Source organism: Pleurodeles waltl, chromosome 5 (genome assembly GCF_031143425.1).
Source record: "Pleurodeles waltl isolate 20211129_DDA chromosome 5, aPleWal1.hap1.20221129, whole genome shotgun sequence".
In the NCBI taxonomy this organism is placed as follows: Eukaryota; Metazoa; Chordata; class Amphibia; order Caudata; family Salamandridae; genus Pleurodeles; species Pleurodeles waltl.
In genome coordinates, this window is record NC_090444.1 from 1,813,112,001 (window position 1) to 1,813,119,098 (window position 7,098).

A 7,098-nucleotide genomic window follows, 5' to 3' on the forward strand; every position below is an offset into this window, starting at 1 on the left:
TTCATGGCCTCCCAGTCATGTGCCCTACTACCAAACTCCCCCAGTTCTCCTGAAAGTAATTGGAGAGTGCGTCTCAGATGGTTATACGACGGAACACCGACTTCCGAAACAACTAGTGCCTTAAAAACGAGGTCGGAACACCGACCTCGTTGTTATTACTAATGCCTTTACCACGAATGCCTTAACAACGATATTTCGTTGTAAAGGCATTCCTGATAAAAGCATTAGTAATAGGCACCATTGATCCTGCATCCCTCACCCCACCCCCCCAACCCCACCCCAAAACCTAAAACCCCCCGACCCCCCACCCCCTCCCCAAAACCAAAAACGCCCCACCCCCCCAACCCCAACCCAAAACCTAAAACCCCCTGACCCCCCACCCCCTCCCCAAAACCAAAAACGCCCCACCCCCCAACCCCACCCCAAAACCTAAAACCCCCTGACCCCCCACCCCCTCCCCAAAACCAAAAACGCCCCACCCCCCCAACCCCGCCCCAAAACCTAAAACCCCCTGACCCCCCACCCCCTCCCCAAAACCAAAAACGCCCCACCCCCCCAACAATAACCTAAAATTGCACATAACTATTCTTTGTTTTTAATATAAAATTGAAATTTGGAGCTTGCATGACTGCTTAAAAGTGTGGGAAGCCTACGAACTTTAAAAAAGCTTTGTGCACCGCGGAATTTGACTCACTTACGGGAGGAACTGGGACAAGCAAGGTCTTCTAAACACTGGGGTCAGGAAGTTGGGCCGGTTAAAGCCCACTTCCGGTTTTCACGGTACAACCACGGTTTGCGGTCTAGTGGTCGGGTCTAGGGGGATAAATGCCGGCAAAATCGCGGCCGCGCAGCCGTCTGCGCCCGTCCGCGCCAGAACGGGCCAGAGGGCCAGGAACCTTGTTTCTGGTTCTGGAAACTTGAGTTACACTGGGGATGAACTCAAGAAGTTGGTGGGCCCGCGCTGTACCTACAGTATACGCTGAACCCGGATACTGCGTGCGCCTGGAGATGCACGCAGTGCAATTGGACGGTGCCTATGCCATCTGTGATGGGTAAGCAGGCAACCCAGGGAGTTTGGGCCACAGGTGTGAATAATATTGAACAAGCTCGGGAGGGAATTGTAAAGGATGGCAGAGCGGGGGGCCCTTTTGCTCTCATAAATGCTAGATCCCTCCCTAAACATAAATTCGAAATTAATGAGCTCATCCGCTCCCTTAACATAGACTGTCTTTTTATAACAGAAACTTGGGCAAGGCCTGATTCGGATCCCGATTTTATCGAAGCATCTCCTATTGGATACTCCTTCTACAGGGTGGACAGGAATACAGGTAGAGGAGGAGGCCTAGCCATTATCTGTAGGTCTGAACTCACGTGTACTTGGAATAATGCGAGTTACACTACAGAGGTCTGTGAAGCCATGGCCTTTAAACTGTTTTGTGATACATCTTTAGTCTGGGAAGGCCTTTTAATTTATCGTCCCCCTGGCCCCGTTGCTAAGTTTCTTTCGATATGGCCCTCTGTACTGGAACCTTTAATCATGGCCCCTAAAGCCATTATTCTGGGAGATTTTAACATTCACTTTGACAATACCCGTGATTTGTTGGCTGTGGAATTTCTCAATCTTATGGAGGCACTAGATTGGGTTTTAAAGGATGGGATGGCCACGCATAGAGCTGGTCATACCCTTGATGGGATTTTCACTCGTCCTGATGAATCATTTTATCTCTCTACTACCCCATTAGAATGGACAGATCACGCCCTCTTGACAGTTAAATTTCTGGCCAAGCAGCAGCCCCCAATAGTCACTCCCCATGAAAAACGGATAAGATCCTGGAGAAAAATTGAAGTAGAACCACTGACAGCGGCACTTCTACTTAATTGGAATGAGCCCAAGCTGTCCAGGCTGCCTCCACTTACCAGATTTAATCTAGGCATTGAACAAGCTATGGACACGCTAGCACCCGTAAGAATCTTTGCTTCTCGCATCAGGAGGAAATTTAATCAACCCTGGTTTTCCCAAGCCCTCAAATCCCTGCAGAGGACATACAGGCAGAAAGAGCGCTGCTGGAAACTCAGCCCTGGTGAAGTTGAGAGGGCGGATCTTAAGCTTGCACTCCACAATTACAAAAATGCCTGTCAGGAAGCCAAATCGCTCTATTTTACATGCAAAATTAATGAAGCAGCTAACTCTTCCAGAGAATTATTTAAAACGGTCAATATTCTTACCACCCCATCAGGTTCACCCAGAGTAGAAAATTCCCAAGATTTCTGTAACAAAGTAGCTACATTTTTTGAATGCAAGGTGCTAGATATTTACTCCAGCTTTAAGCTGGAGGAGACATTAATTAGCCCATCTCCACGACTGACTGCTTGTTCGCATCCTGAGGGGACTACCAACGGGGCATCAGACGACCTACTTTTACTATCTAACTTTAAGATGCCCTCTTCGGAGGCTCTGTGTAAACTGCTCCGGGAAGGTAAATCGGACTCCCCTACGGATCCCTGCCCCCCGGCTATTCTCCAACTAGTACCAGAGTTAGTGGTTTCTATGTTGGCCCCTATTTTTCAGGAAGTGCTAGCATCGGGTCTTTACCCTAGGGTTTGGAAAGAAGCTACTATCATTCCGCTAAAAAAGAAAGTAGCAGGTAAACCTGATGACTTAACGAACTTACGTCCTATAGCCCTTCTCCCCTGTGCAGCCAAGATTCTGGAAAAGCACCTTAATAAGGAATTGGTGGATTTCCTGTCGGGTTCTAAAGGCTTGGACAACTCGCAACATGGTTTCTGGAAAGCCCACAGTACTGAATCTGCTCTCATTGCATCATCTGATACTATACATAGACTGGTGGATAAGGGGCAGGGGGCCTTTCTGGTGCTATTGGACTTGTCAGCAGCTTTTGACACCATCGCTCCCCATATCCTGCTAGACCGCCTTTATCAGGTAGGCATTAGAGACCAGGCTCTCAAATTGATCGGATCTTTTTTATCTGACAGGTGGGCCACAGTTAGCTGTGGCGATTTTAGGTCTCCTCCCTATCTTTTGCCGTGTGGGGTCCCTCAGGGCTCTTCTTTGAGCCCGACGTTGTTTAACTTGTACGTGGCACCTCTGGCGGAGTTGGTTCGTTCTTTTGGCTTCATTCCTACTTCTTATGCTGACGATACTCAAATCATTATCCCTATTGATTATGATCTTGAAGAAGTAGCTATTCGCTTCAATGCCTGTATGACGGCAGTCAGTCACTGGATGAAGTCCAACTGGTTGAAACTCAATTGCGAAAAAAACGAGATTTTGTGCTTCGGAATTGACAGGGTACATTGGACCTCTAGCTGGTGGCCGGAAGAGTGTGGGACGCTTCCTGTTCCACAGTCTCACTCGAGAAATTTAGGAGTAGTGTTCGATGAGCAATTGTCATTTAAACCTCAGGTGAATCTGATAATTAAGTCCTGTGTGTGGACAATGAAGAAATTAAAAATCTCCCTTTTATTCCTCAGACCAGTAGAACCACCGTCATTTTGGCCCTGGTCATTTCCAGATTGGATTATGGGAATGCGCTTTTACTTAATCTGAATAAAGAATCTCTGCACAGACTTCAGTTGATGCAGAATACGGCTGCCAGGCTGCTACTAAAATTACCTCGTGGGGCCTCTGTTAAGAGGGGCCTTAAAGATCTACACTGGCTTCTGATCATCCATCGGCTTTCTTTTAAGCCCTCTGCATCACTCACAAAGCGGCTCATGGGATTGGGCCTACAACACTAACCACCAAACTGAAATGGCATAAGCCTAATCGCTTGTTGCGTTCAGCCGGTGCCTATCAAATTCAAATAGCCCGTACTAGGAAAGTAAAATGGGGAGACAGAGCTTTTACTATTGCAGCTGCTAAAATTTGGAACTCTCTTTCACTGAGTATAAGGCAAGAACACAACCATTTAACTTTCAGGAAACTGGTCAAGACATGGCTGTTTCCTCAATAAGTTTGGGAGCTCCTTTGCTTAGGTCTTTACTGCCTCACCCAGTTAGCGCTTCGATGCCTGAGGGTCGGAATGCGCTTTATAAATGCCCAATACATACATACATACATAAAACCCCCTGACCCCCCAACCCCTCCCCAAAACCAAAAAACGCCCCAAAACCTAAAACCCCCTGACCCCCCACACCCTCCCCAAAACCAAAAACGCCCCACCCCCCCAACCCCGCCCCAAAACCTAAAACCCCCTGACCCCCCACCCCCTCCCCAAAACCAAAAACGCCCCACCCCCCCAACCCCACCCCAAAACCTAAAATCCCCTGAACCCCCACCCCCTCCCCAAAACCAAAAATGCCCCACCCCAAAACCTAAAACCCCCTGAACCCCCTCCCCAAAACCTAAAACCCCCCACTTACCTTAGTCGTCCCCTCGTCACCTGCGTCGTCCTCCTTAGCCGACTCCCTTCTTTGTACCTTAACCACGCATGTTCGTTGTTCAGAACATGCGTAGTTAAGGCACAAAATAACGGAGTCGTGGTTAAAGAAAGCGTTGTTCCCGCTTTCGTTAACCACGACTTTGTTATCAAAACTTCGGCATAAAGGACGTTTCCCGTCTCAGATATCTGTCTCAAATGGTGGATCTGTCAGTACTTCTGACCACAGTCTCCAGAGCGGGACTACATGTCGTTCACACCCTCCCACCTTACTCAGCAGCAACGGGGACTGATCACAGAGATAACAGGACAGGAATGAGGTTTCTTTCACCTGTATGACCAGGGACACTGAGACAAAACAGTAATCCAATCTACTATATGTTCCCATTGCCAGCGTGTAATAGAAGTATGTCTCAGATATCAGGTGTTTCTGTCTTCACACATCCACCAAATTAAGTTCCCTCAGTGGGTCCCTCAATTGTTTAGTCAGATGAGGTTTAGTATGTAATTTCGGGGGCCTCCGATCCAAGTCGCCATCCAACACACAGTTACAGTCTCCTGCTAGCATAACATCTGCAGTCAGAAATGGCGCAGTTACTGTGATCACCCTTGCATAGAAATCTTTGCTATCACTATTAGGGGTGTAGACGTTAATCACACAGAGTTCATGGCCATCTAACTTCCCAAAAAGGATAACATACCTGACCTCAGGGTCAATGATATGGTCTCTTTATTGAAAAGGACCCCCCGGTGCAACCCATATTAGGGCACCCTGTGTATAGCCGGAGTATGATGTCGCATAGATGTGTCCCAGCCAACGTTTAAAGAGACTAGGTATACAATATCTCCATATATGAGTCTTCTGGAGATAGGCAGCGGACACTCAATATCTTTTTAAATACGCATGCACCCTGCGTTGTTTCTCTAGATGGGCTATGCCCTGGACATTCCAGGTGATCAATTTATAGACAGTATCCATCCCCAGTCCTTTGAGGCAAAAAAGGGGGGAAGAAATTTCAGGCAACCCCTCCAGCTGGGCCACACACACTTGACCTACTGCTATCCGCAGTCTCAAGCATCCACACAACCCATACACAAGTAGCATTCAATCCCCAAGAACCAAAGAATGAACCAACCAGAACAACCTCCCAAGTCCCCCTTCCCCCTGGGTAGTGAACCGCCTCGTCCAAGTCAGAAGAATTCCAGGCACGGCCATGCATAACCCGCCCCATTCCCTTCTAGTAGGTCTAATACACCTTAACGAACAACCAGAACTCTATAAACATAATGGTCCGCTAGGGCCAGGGTTCTGTAGAAGCCATGAGGCCGCAGCACTCAAGTAGCTCCCACAACCCCATATACCTTGAAACCGTTTGGGCCCTTCAGCATCTGGATCCTGAAGACGATATGTGTTGAGGAGGTCCCCAAATCCATCTCCTCCTTTCAGAATTTGCACAGGACTATACCACATAATTCAGTGCCTGGTGCAAGCGCTCTATAGAAATCTAGCAGTGCAAGGTGTCCCCTATTCCCTTCCTTCATTCGTGCTGTCCGTGCCTGACCCATGTTGGCTTCGCCGGCCTTGATGAGAAGCACTGTCGTCCGTCACAGTGCTGGCGAGCTTAAGCGTGCCTTCCGGTCCCACCACAATGCGGCCAGTCAGCCCAGGTGTGCTCCTTTCACGGTCTTGCCTGTTCTGTTTCCTGGGCCTGGTCGAGCGCCTCTGGCTCCCCAATGTCTCTGTGTCTCTAGGCACTAATTCCCGACCAATGGGTCTCAACACCGAGTCCACCCAATTGCTTGATACACTTGCATTAAAGAAAAAATGAACTTTACCTCTGTGTATCACCCTCAATATTGCAGGAACCATGAGGCTGTATCTCAAGTCCAACGCTCGCAGTCTCTTTTTGGCATCCATATAAGTTTTGTGTTGTGCCTGAACAGCCTGTGTATAGTTCAGGAAAATTGCAATTGTTGTCCCCTCAAACTGCAGGCGAACATTCATCCATACATGGCGCAGGATGGTGTCCCGGTAATTAAAGAGGCGTGCAATAAGTGCACAAGGTGGTGCGCCAGGCTGTGGCACAGGGGCAAGGGCCCGATGTGCCCTTTCTATTGTGAAGAAGTTGAACAGAGTCTGTATAGGTATGACAGACATGAACCAGTCCTCCAGGAATGTTTCCATTGAGTGACCCTCTGCTTTTTCCAGGAACCCCATAAACTGCTAATTGTTCCTCCATGATCGTCCTTCCGAATCCTTGGAACACTCCCCTAGCCATACAGATAATTTCTGGAAGGAGAACATGGTTTGTTTCAGAGCAGCGACCCCTCGCTGTAGGGTTCCAACCATCTCTTCCAGGTTTGTCACTCTGTCTGGATGGAGGTCAGCACATATTAGGTTGACATCAATGGTGACCAAATTGATTTTTGTTGCAAGTTCCATGCGTGTCCTCTTAATGGCCTCCATAACATCTGCTAGGGTCAGTCCAGGGTCTATCCACAATGGATGACCATCTTGTTTGTCAGCCTTCTGTATCTCCGCCATATTTTCTACCACCATCGTCACTTGGGTATAATTACCAATCTTGTTGGCTTGTGATTGACGAAGCACTTTATCCTTCCCCATTGTATCTCTGCCCGTATAAGGAGAACTCTCCCCCACAGATCCAGTAATGGTCCAGGCACCTCCCTGCACACT